At 40.0% G+C, this 11,211-nt stretch overlaps 1 long non-coding RNA gene across 1 annotated transcript; it reads left to right on the top strand.

Moving 5' to 3' along the window:
• The first annotated feature begins 102 nt into the window (after positions 1-102).
• On the top strand, positions 103-1,999 carry LOC112151618. Its single transcript, XR_002920160.2, has 3 exons — positions 103-784; positions 879-1,070; positions 1,585-1,999. It is a non-coding gene; the product is annotated as an uncharacterized LOC112151618 (long non-coding RNA).
• The last annotated feature ends 9,212 nt before the right edge of the window (positions 2,000-11,211 follow it).

The raw sequence follows: 11,211 nt of genomic DNA, 5'->3' as shown, positions 1-11,211 counted from the left end.
AAAAATATGTTATGCAATTTATTTAACATAAATCATATCCAGAGTGCAATTGCTTCTTCTTTTTTTCATCTCTTTTTGTATTTTTTTTATCTCTGCACAATTATTTTTGCTCTGTTGTAAAAATGTAAATTGTTCCAATTTTTTTCTATTTGCTGTAACACTGAAATTTCCCCACCGTGGGACGAATAAAGGGCATTCTTATCTTATCTTATCTCATCTCAAAGCTGTTTAAATTTCATCACATCAGTCTCTAGTTCAGACTAATGTCGGCTGGTTCTGCTTGTGACTGTCCACCAAACCATGAACTTCGGAGGTGTGTTTATGCTTTTCAAGCGCTGCAATCGTCTCCAGCGTTTACTTTTAATCTGAAGAACATCTTCCTCACAGTCTTACTGCGTTTGTGAACACACAGACACATGAAAGGTGGAGGAGGACGTGATGTGCTCCTCCACTAAAGAGAGTTAGACAATAGAAAGGCAACAAATAAAATTAAAATTAAAAAAGGGGAAAGTTTCATTCTGGAGTGCTGCAAGATATAAATACAAGAAATATCTTTCCAGTAACTTGTATTTGTATCTAGTTGTTGACTCTCTTGGTTTCTCTGAGTCTGAAGGTCTGAATTCCTAAACTACTGTCTGGTCCATGCAGGTCTCCCCGGTGCTTACAGCTTTGGAGGGTCTCTGGTGTTCCAGCAGGAGTCGGTGCTCACCTCATCATCTCAGCTGTTCAGCATTTAAGCTCTGCAGCTTCCAGTGTTCATTGACAGATCGTTGTCTACCTTTAGGTGTTGTACCTGCAGTGTCTCTGATATTCATGTTAAACTCTGAGTTTCTCCTCACCCTCCAGTACTCTGCTCATGAACTGTTTCCTGTCTGCAGAATCCTTCAACCACGAGTACCAACAACCAACCATCTCTGGACCTCTCTGCTTAGCTGACTCACAGCCACAGACTTGGTTCTACCTGCTCACCATGTCCTCCAGCTCCGGAAGGACAAAAGACCTCCGCTCACCTCCTCATGTTTCCAGCACTTGGGTCCTTCTGGCCTCGTGAAACCATAACAACGACTTCAGTAAGTTTTCATCATTTTCGTTTCGTTTTCATCAAAGCTGTTTACTGTAGTCCCAATAACCTGAGTGAACGTACTAAGACAGCAGCAGTGTAGAGTAGAGTCCATTCACACCGGCCTTTCTCTCTCAGACATGGACGGAAATTCAGTTTCTGGACAGAAGAGGCATTGCAGCTTCTGCAGGAACTTTAGAATGTGATTGTGATCACACAGTGTTAATGTAGAGACTATTCAGCTCAATGCAGGTTTATATACATGGTAACAATCTTCATGTAATGTGAGAATCAAATCTTCCATTAATGCTGATGCTGGCAGGTGTTTTATTGTGGAGGTCAGTGATTTATTCTTCATTTTCTTTAAGGTGTTGCTGTAACTGAATCAGTCATTGCTATCATCCAAAACTCCATCAGAGCAGAAGGAGTGAAGTCATTGTTTCCTTAATCTTTAGGATTTTCATGAGAACCAAACAGTCTGGAGTCTTTTCTGTTCTCTGTTGAATCATTTTCATGTTTTACAGGAAGTGTCGGCAACAGGAAGAGAGGAGCAGTGAAGACATGGGATTCAGAGGAGACCCCCCCCCACACACACACTACTGCTGTCACTGTTGTTTGAATAAACTGTTAATAATTCATTTTCTGCATTTTTATTGAACATTTCATAATCCACTGTAACATAACTCTAGCAGATGATTATGACATAACATGAACAAAAACAGGAACCAAAGATATCATCCAAGGAAACTAACGGCTCAGTCACTTTTGTCTCCTCCTTCAGAGGTCGCCTCAGCCAATCAGCATCAGCGCTTCACACAGGTGGTTTTTAAATCTGAGTTATACTGACATGAAAAACCAGATGTTCTAAAGTTTATTCATTTGAACTACTAAAAATGCTTAGTTCAACATGAAATTAGCAAAAAAGAAAACAAAGAAAAACTCCAGAGCCTTCTATTAATCACAAACTAAAAGAATGGAGAGAAAAAAGTTTCACCAATTGTTCAAATCATTATTTATAAATATGTTTCAGTCTTTGAAAGGCATGAAATTCTCAGTTATTAGATTAATTATACATTTTAACTCCACAGAGAAAATGGTCTAATGTTAGTCATTTGTATATTTATATTTATCCATACAATATTTGGCCAAAATAAGGCAAGAAGGTTTGGTTGGTCTTCAAAGTCTCAGAACAGTTTGTCTCAAACATAGAGAACATTTCTAAAACAAATAGGTTTAGGTTTCAATAGGATTGATGCAAAATTAACAGCTGGGGTCAAAATACTTAAGAAATCTTTGGAAAACAAGATGTTAACTACAGTAAGAAGGAAAATAAAGACATAAAAAAGGAAGGAAACAATAACCAAACAGAGATTTGTTGAAAGGTTATTTGGACAGTTTTTGAGGATTTTATGGTTTTTAATGAGACATCAAATATTTTGAATCTGTTTATAAAACAGGACGTTTACAACCTTTCCATTAACAACAATGAATACTACATTTCTTAATTAGATCGCCACAGAAACTACATTCAGTATTATAGCGTGAAAGGGTCAAGTTCATGAAGAATTTAACTTTGTCTCGTAAAGGGGCACCACCTTCCGTACGGAAGGAAAAATTACTCAATGATGAAAGTTTATTAATTTCAGCTCTAAAATTGATTAGAGTAATCTTTAAAATCAATCTCAACACTTCAGGAAGTAAATTCTCATCTGAAGGGACCGTATCACAAAGAAAGAACAAGATGGACAACGACTGCCTTTTTGATATTTATTAAGAGATAAGCATGAAAATATATACAAAATTAACAAAGAAAATCAATGTTGTGTGTGTGTGTGAATGTGTGAGAAAGTCGGTGGATGAGCAAAGTAATACCTCAGAACGGTTTAAGAGAAAAATTGTAATCTAAAGAAAACAATTACGTTAAACTGTTCAAGACACTAGTCTGGATAAATCAAATTGGCTGTTATGACCACATCAAACCGCAACAGTTTTGCTGAGAGGGTCTCCTCACCACGGTGGCTCGAAGCTGGACTTGGACTGGACTTTCAGATGAAGCTCACCAGACAAAGGAGTTTCTTCTGAGGCCGATGACATGAAGAAAGCAGCAGCAGCTTTGGCTCAGGGTGTAGGAGGACGGTCGAAGACTCTTCTGGCGCTTACGACCGGATGCAGCTGAAGTTCTGGTGGTCATCTGGGTTTGAACAGCCAAAAGAGTGGATGGTCGTCGAAAAAGTGTGCTGGATTTAAAGTTCACTGGAGTTTAGTCTCAAAGCGGATCGTTCAATCAGTTTCAAAAATAAGAAGCACAAATGGTGTTGAGCTTCAAAATAGTTAAAGGAAAAATGCACGACAGTTACCAAAAAGATAAAGTAAAATAAAAACAGTCTTGGCACAAACTTAGTTACGTGGGGTAAGTTGAAATAAAAACAAGACCAAAAAAAAGATTGGAAGAAGTTTCCTCTTCTTCCTAGAGCTGTTCTCTGCTCAAACCTGAACTCTAACGGAGCTCCAATTGAACTGACGTGAAGTGAGAGTGTGCATGACCTTTTGACCTCAGAGGAGGCCTTGCTTTCAGCCAATGGCTGCAGGCACACGTCTCCAGTGGATCTAACAGTTTCATGTTTCTATCAAAGCTGTTTAAACTATTCAAGAAAAATAAAATTCTCTTACATGTTCTGAGCATTCAAAGATGTGTGGTGTGTATTCATGGTGAAAGAGAAGTGATGTGAAAACAAAACAATCATGAAATACTTTCGTGATAAAACAAGTTTGCATAAAGTTTAAATCAGAATGAGTTTAGCTTAAACAAAGTTTAAAAATTAACTCAGGTAACCAAGTTGAAGGGAAACTCATCCAAAACAGACTAAATAAAGAAATTAAGTCTGCCCAAAGGACATAAAAAGAAAAGGTGGAGAGGCTTTTTAGGATGGGTAAAGCCAAGGATGAAACGCTGGCTGGTTTACCCTCATCGACCACATCTTCTGGACTTCCTGCTGAGGTGTGCACTCGGATGGCAGAGGATCTTAATGACTTTTATTGCAGGTTTGATCAACAAAACTACTCTCAGGAGAGGGAGGAGCTTTCTGCAGAGCTCACATCCATGATCCAGACCTCTGCTAATCTGCAGCTGCTGCCTGCAGACGTGGAGCTCACCCTGAGACGGACAAAACCCAGCAAGGCCCCTGGCCCGGATCAGATCTGTGGGCGCCTGCTGAAGGTCTGTAGCAGTCAGCTGGCTGACGTCCTCTGTGCACTCTTCAACCGGTCATTGGCTGAACACACCATCCCCTCCATCTGGAAGTCCTCCATCAAATGCCCGCGGTGGCAAAGAGGAGCAACCCCACCACCAACAACGACTACCGACCTGTAGCCCTGACGTCGCTGGTCATGAAGAGCTTTGAGAGGCTCGTCATGGCCCAGCTGCAGGCAGATGTTGGGGTGAACTCCGACCCACTGCAGTTTGCATGCCGGCCGCACAGGGGTGTGGATGATGCAATACTGACCCTGTTGCATGGAACCATCTCCCACTTGGAGAAGCCTAAGTCCCCCAAAAAATGGAAAGAAATGTTTTTCTTTGCATGAATAATCTCAACTAAATACATGAAAGAAATGAAAAAGTCATTAAAATTCTTGAATAGGATAATTCAAAATTTATTAAGCCACTAAGTAGTAAAGAACAGTGTTCAAGAATGATGTAAAATGTTGAGATGTATATAAAAAAATTGTCAGTTAGTTCAGAAATGTATGCAATGTATATGTAAAAGTTCATATAACCTGCTTTGGTTATTGAAAATGAAAATATATACATATAATTGGCTAGTAAAAGTTTGCTGTAAATTAGCTTTGATAACTGACAATGGTAAACATTTAAGGTTAGCTTCTAACATAAATGTTACAAATTGTATGTGTGCATGTCCAACCAAAATTCTAAACCATAAATATGATATTCAGCAATGCTTCATTATTGCTTATCACGGTTTACACAAATGCCTGTAGTAAGACTTCCTAGGTGTTTAAATGTTTTAGTTTCTGCTGCTTATGCAGAAACTCTCAACGAGATAGGATAATCAAAAACAAATGTATAATAACATCAATCTAAAGGAGTGAGAAAAGAAAATATTTTGTGAGTTATCACTAAATGAAATGCCTCCTGCTCGTGACCAACCAATTTAGTTCCTTGTCATTTTCAGTTTAGAAAATCTAAAAGAACCTCAATGAAATTTCAGTCAAGCTCATGAGTTTATCTGAAAGATTGTTTCAAACAATTTCCTGCTGCTCAAAGTTAACTACTAATCACACCTATACGTGGAAACATTGCAGGACCTCTCTTTAAAGGTATGTCTGCAAAAACAAAAGAGAGTGATGAGAACTATTCCTCATGGGGATGAAGAAAAGTACATTTAATGTTGTTATTTGTCACAATGAAAGTCAAGATTCATGCATTTGTCTGTTAGCTCACTAAAGTACTGAAACTTTAGTCAGAAAGGTTAGAGTTAAAGGGAAAAAGTAAAATATGTGAAGACATTCACTGATGGTGGTTAACACACATCAAATAATATGCAATAATACATTTATAAAAACTCTGCTTAAATCCAAAGATTAAAGCAGTTAGCAGGTTTACTCTCTCATGCTAAGCTAGCAACTAGCAAGTTGTGGTTTGCAGAGGTTGTTTAGCCTATCTTTATATCTTTATGTTTTGCTTAATTTGATTGCGATGATTCAAATTGCAAACGTTTTCAGAGAAACTCATTTGCTTAGCCTGAAAGGTGACGTGTGATTGCATGAAGTGTAAGTAGTGTTAGTAAGAGAAGGAAAAGTGGATTTTTTCCTGATTCAAAGCCGATGTACCTAGTAAACATAATAGCCCCCCCCCTCTCTGGGTTTTCTGAGGAGTCTTTTGTTACATGCAACTTGCTAAAGTTTTCTCCGTGCTTTTCAGCACAAATAAATCCTCTTACTTCCATTAAGCATGGTAAAGAAAGGTCTGATCAATGTCATTTTGGACAGGTGAAGAGCACGGCTCGAAAACATGACTCAAAAGGGACCTGAGAAAAACATTTGACATTAAAGCAAAAAGGCGACGCATAGGCAAAATTATCGCTAGACAAGATTGCAGGAGCACAGCAGTCAGCAGTCGAAGAAGAGGAGATGGAACCAGGAGCCTCAAGGGGCGGGCGGGTGGGAAAAATTCTGACCATTAACCCAAGAAGGATCAGGCGGAGCCGCTGATCTCTGTGGAGAACCCAAGTCCTTGTGATCTGTTCTTGGATCAGTCAGAAAGGGCGAGGATCTTCTGACGGTGTCATGATCTAGAATTCTCTGGCTAGAAGAATCAGAACATTTCAGTACGATCAAAGAATTTGCAGTCTGAAAGAATGGATCCTTGGATCTATCTTCATTTACCTCCTCAAGTTCAGAACCGTCAGGTTTCAGTGAACTTTGCTCTTCTTTGAATATAGATAAAGAGAATGGAGAGTCACAGTGGACAGGTGTTTCTTTTTCTGGCAAAGAGTCCCAAGTGTCAGTGACTTCAGCCTTCTGAGACTCTCCAAGCGATGAACATGTGGCTAGCTCTGTTGTCACGCAGACGTTCTGTTCTGCAGCATCAAGTGAGCAGCCATGCACATTTACAGAGTCTGGAAAAGAAAAATACCTTGGTTGTTTGACCTGAGCCCACATTCTCAAACTTTTGAAGTCAATCAAAGGTTCAAAGAGATTAAGCAGGTCTTTGCCGATTAGAAAAGGTACCACATTCAGGGGAGACACAGACTGGGTGAATGAGTGTCACAGCACCAAAAGAGAGTTCTATCAATGCCACCTCTGACACAGTAACAGTGCTTTGAGCATATGGGTGTATGTTCATGTTGCACTGTTGTGTCTTCAGGTGTTTGTCAGCTTTGTCTGCAGCAAAGCATAAATCGTCAAACAGAGCTGTGGACATGAGAGTGATGTCCGCACCAGTGTCCAGCAGCGCTTCTTCAACGAAAACATCTTCCAGTGTTATGGGAACATGGAACTTTTGTGCAGACCCTTTTTCTGTGAGGTCACAAAGATACTGTGCTGATGGTTCAGTCAGTCTTAACGGGTCATCCTGGTTTGGTGGTTGCTTTTCCAACTGAACAACCAAGAAATCATTAGTTTGAAAAGATTTCCCAGTCATTTCATCTGGTGGATGAGACTGACTTGATCGAGACTGGATTCAGAAGCTGTAGAGCTCTGATCCAAAGTTTCAGGTTTTTGTTCAGCTGAGAGAGAAAGCTCATCATGAAAGACAGATTTTGGTGTACCTGAAGTGACACTGCAAACATTTGTCATTTCATTTTCCACTTCCCTTCAAGATAGTTTTAAGGTGATCAATTTCATCTGCACTGAGGCTTACAGTGTCCTGATCATCGCATGCTTCTGGTTTCAGTATGTCTGGCTTCACTTTTAACCGTCTCTTCCGTGGAACACGGCATGAGGAAGATTGTGACCCGTTCTTTACACCGTGTCTGTTGTTCGGACCCAGAGGTCTGTGGTACTGATATGGTAAGAACTCATCTCTCGGATGTTTTTTAGCATATGCAGTATGCTTGGTTCGTTCTGTCAGTGTCTGGTCTTTTGTTAATTCAGACATGAATGTTTTGGGCTGACCCAGGTTTTGGTTGAAATGCCTTGATTCAAAGTTTGATGAACTTTTGTCAAGTTGCTGTTGAGGAGAGGAGTTTCCTGCCTGTGTGCAGGAGACTCCTTCCAGCTTCACAGACACAGACTCTGTGTTTGCTGCAAGCACAGCTGCTGTGTCAGAAGATTTACGACTGAGCTCTTCTTGTCTGTGATAAGCCATAGAGGCCAACTTACGTAGTCCCTGTACGGTTGTTGATTTGGGGTTAGCAAAAACACCCAACTGTTGACTCGTGTCAGAATGGAGGTTCTGAATGAAAAGGGTTTTAGAGTTCAAATCTTCTTCCATCACAGGTTCATTACGAACTCCAAAGTAGGCTCTCAGGAGTCTGTAATAATATGCCTGAGGATGCTCATGTCTTCCTTGTTTGACTGTCATAGTAACAGTTAAACCAGACTGAGAAGCATGATCGGAAAATTCTTTCTCCAAAGCTTGCCGAAGAAATTGGAAGTCGTTTCTCACAAGTTCAGTTTGTCGTTCAATGAACTTGCCGACTTCTCGACTTGAAGTTACTTTGATCAAGTAAATTCTGTCTTCAGTAGTGACATTTGGAAACCTTCGCAGATAAAAGTCAATGTCATTCAAGTAAGAACAAATGTCATTTGAACCACCAGGAATTGGTTCAAACCTGTAAATGTTGCGAGCGATCTTGTCAAGCTCTTTGTAAGAGGGAGCAGAAGAACGATCCAAAGCAAGGGAAGCCAGGTCTGGCTCACATGAATCCAAACATGCCTCATGTTTCTGAAACTGACTCCAGGAAGCTGGTGGGCATGACTGCAAGTTAGATCCACAACAAAAGCTTTCAACTGTGAAGAATTCTGCATCTTCTTCATGAGAAGGATGAGGTTGAGTGTGCTCAATCTGGAAAGGCTGTTTAAGTTCTTTTCTTACAGCCACTAATTCTTTAGCAAGAGTTTCACAGCGATTGTTAGCCTTTCCTAGTTTGTTCTTAGCCAGAGCTAATTGTTCTTGCAGCAGCTGAATGTGTTCTTCTTTTGCTTCCAACTGTTTCTCAAAAGCTTTGTTCTCTTGTTCCAGTTCTTCTAGACTCTGTAGTACTGACTGGATGACACTTTGAGAGTCTTTCTGCACTACATTCATCTCCGTTATTTGACGATGAAGAGTAAGAATGACTGTGTCGCGAGCATGGAACTGCATATTCAAGTTCTTACATTCATTCTGAAAATGACTGTCCTCTTCTTTGAGTCTGCTAATATGGGCTGTCAGCTCAGTCAGGTTAGGATCAGCTTGGGTCTTATGTCGCTCTGACATTTCAAGCTGGAGTTTCAGGAACTTGTTTTCTTCCTGAAGATTTATGATCTTCTGCAAATGTGAGTCAGAATTTCCTTGAATTTGACTCAACAAATGAGGCTCTTTTGGAAAACATTCAGTTTCTTTGGCTGCAAGGTGATCAGACATTTCTGTTAGAAATTTGTTTCTCAAAGTTTTAGTCAATGCTTCAGTTGCTAGATCTTTGAGAATTGTTTCCATCTCTGCAGTCCTTAGACTGTGGATGGGGCTTTGATAATCTGATAACAGTCTTTCGGACTTGCCAGTCAAAGTGTGTCCAAGATTATCAAGAAGGTCAACAATGGCAGAAGCTTTAAAATGTTGAGAGTCACCCATATTAATGTTGGTGGTTACTTTGTCTAAAGAATCACAATATGTAGAGGAATTTTCTAAATTCAACTGTTTCCATTTCACAAATTTCCTCAGCAAGAAATATGAAGCTAGCACTTAGCAGATCTGTCTTTAGGTATGCCAAAAGAAAAGAGAGTACAAGCCAACTATTTTCTGTGACTGAACACATACTGTTTTACGAGTTAATTGTCATCACCAGAAAACCAGGAAGTTGCTTATCAAAGTGAACACAGCAGGGGATGTCACCATGCCAGGCAGTGAGAACCGAAGAAGAAAATTCAGATGGGGGTTTCACCCCCCCACCTTCCTCATGGGAGTATGAGCTCTTTTGATCAGATCAGTGGACCAAGACATCCAACAATGATCTTCTAAGAAAAAAGGCCACTCGCAGGTTCTCCAACCAAGAAAAACAATGAATTTTAGAATAATTCAATTCTTTGTAATCAAGAATTAAACTTTGCAGACAGACAACTTCAATGGAGCAGAGTCACCAAACCATCGGCCACACACGTAAACAGTGAATAAAACTTAGAGATTACAGCTCAACAATTGAAACACAAGCCCTGGTTTCTCCTTCAGGACTGGATCTTTGCTAGAGGTCTGGGGACAGTGATACCTCTGCAAAAGATTCAGTCTGATTGGAGCAAGACTCCAACGATTTCAATGACAGCTATTGCTAAGTTTACATTGTAGTTTTGCAGCAGAAGCAGGTCAAAAGAAAAGAGAATCTCAAAGAGAAGACTGCCAATCTGACTTAGTTCAAGCGGACAAATTTTAGCAGTACATAACAGTTCAAGTCTGAAAGATTAAACATAAACACTGCTAAAATGATTGAGATCAACACACAAGCTTAACTCAAAACTAGGCTTCAAAGTTGATGAAGCACATCGATGATAGGCTTGAGTCAATTAACAATCACTTCCAAGGAAAAGTTTGAAGTTAAGGCTTGTTCAGAAATACTTTGTTTTAAAGTATATTCAAGAAGAAAATTCAAAGATGGTTTCAACCAAGAAATTCTCAAAAAGTCTTAAATGTCAGGAGAAGTGGATAAGATCCTGTCATCCTAATTTAAACTGTATTGGAGATTCAATACAAAGATTATTTTGGAGTTTGAGAAACTGAAATGTGATTTCAATTAAACATTTCCAAAGGGTTTTTTTAAACCAAAAAGCACCTGAACTCCTGTTTTCTCTTTCTGAATGAAAGATGCAGAGACAGGAGAAGGAGGAGGAAAAGCTCAAAGGGTTCCACAGATACACAGGCAGAAGTTCCGCCCCTGGAAGGGCACACTGGTGATCCTGGCTCAGTCTGTTGGTGACTGCAGCTCTGCAAGGATCTCCCAGCTCCACAGTCTACGCTTCAGCTTAAAAGCCGAAGCTTCAGCTCCAATGCCTTCACTTCAGCTCAAACGTTTATGCTTGAGCCCCAAAGCATTTGCTTAAGCTCAAAAGCTTATGCTTCAGCTCAAATTTCTTCACTTCAGCACAAAAGCCTTTGCTTCAGCCCAAAAGCCTATGCTTCAGCTCAAAAGATTATGCTTAAGCCAAAAAGCCTTTGCTTCACCTAAAAATCCTTTGTTTCAACTCAAAAGATGTCACTTCAGCTGTGAAGCTTTCGCTTCAGCTGAAAAGCTTAAGCTTCAGCTGAAAAGCCTATGCTTTAGCTCCACAGCCTACGCTTCAGCTTAAAAGCCTAAGCTTCAGCTCCAATGCCTTCACTTCAGCTCAAACGTTTATGCTTGAGCTCCAAAGCCTACTCTATAGCTCAAAAGGTTATGCTACGAGCATATAGTCTGGCTCCACACTGTCACTCTCTGCAAAGTTTTGTTTGTGCCACCCTGCCTTCA

Source organism: Oryzias melastigma, linkage group LG20 (genome assembly GCF_002922805.2).
Source record: "Oryzias melastigma strain HK-1 linkage group LG20, ASM292280v2, whole genome shotgun sequence".
NCBI lineage: Eukaryota > Metazoa > Chordata > Actinopteri > Beloniformes > Adrianichthyidae > Oryzias > Oryzias melastigma.
Note: the sequence above shows the minus strand (reverse complement) of the source record. Positions and strands in the feature narration are given on the sequence as shown.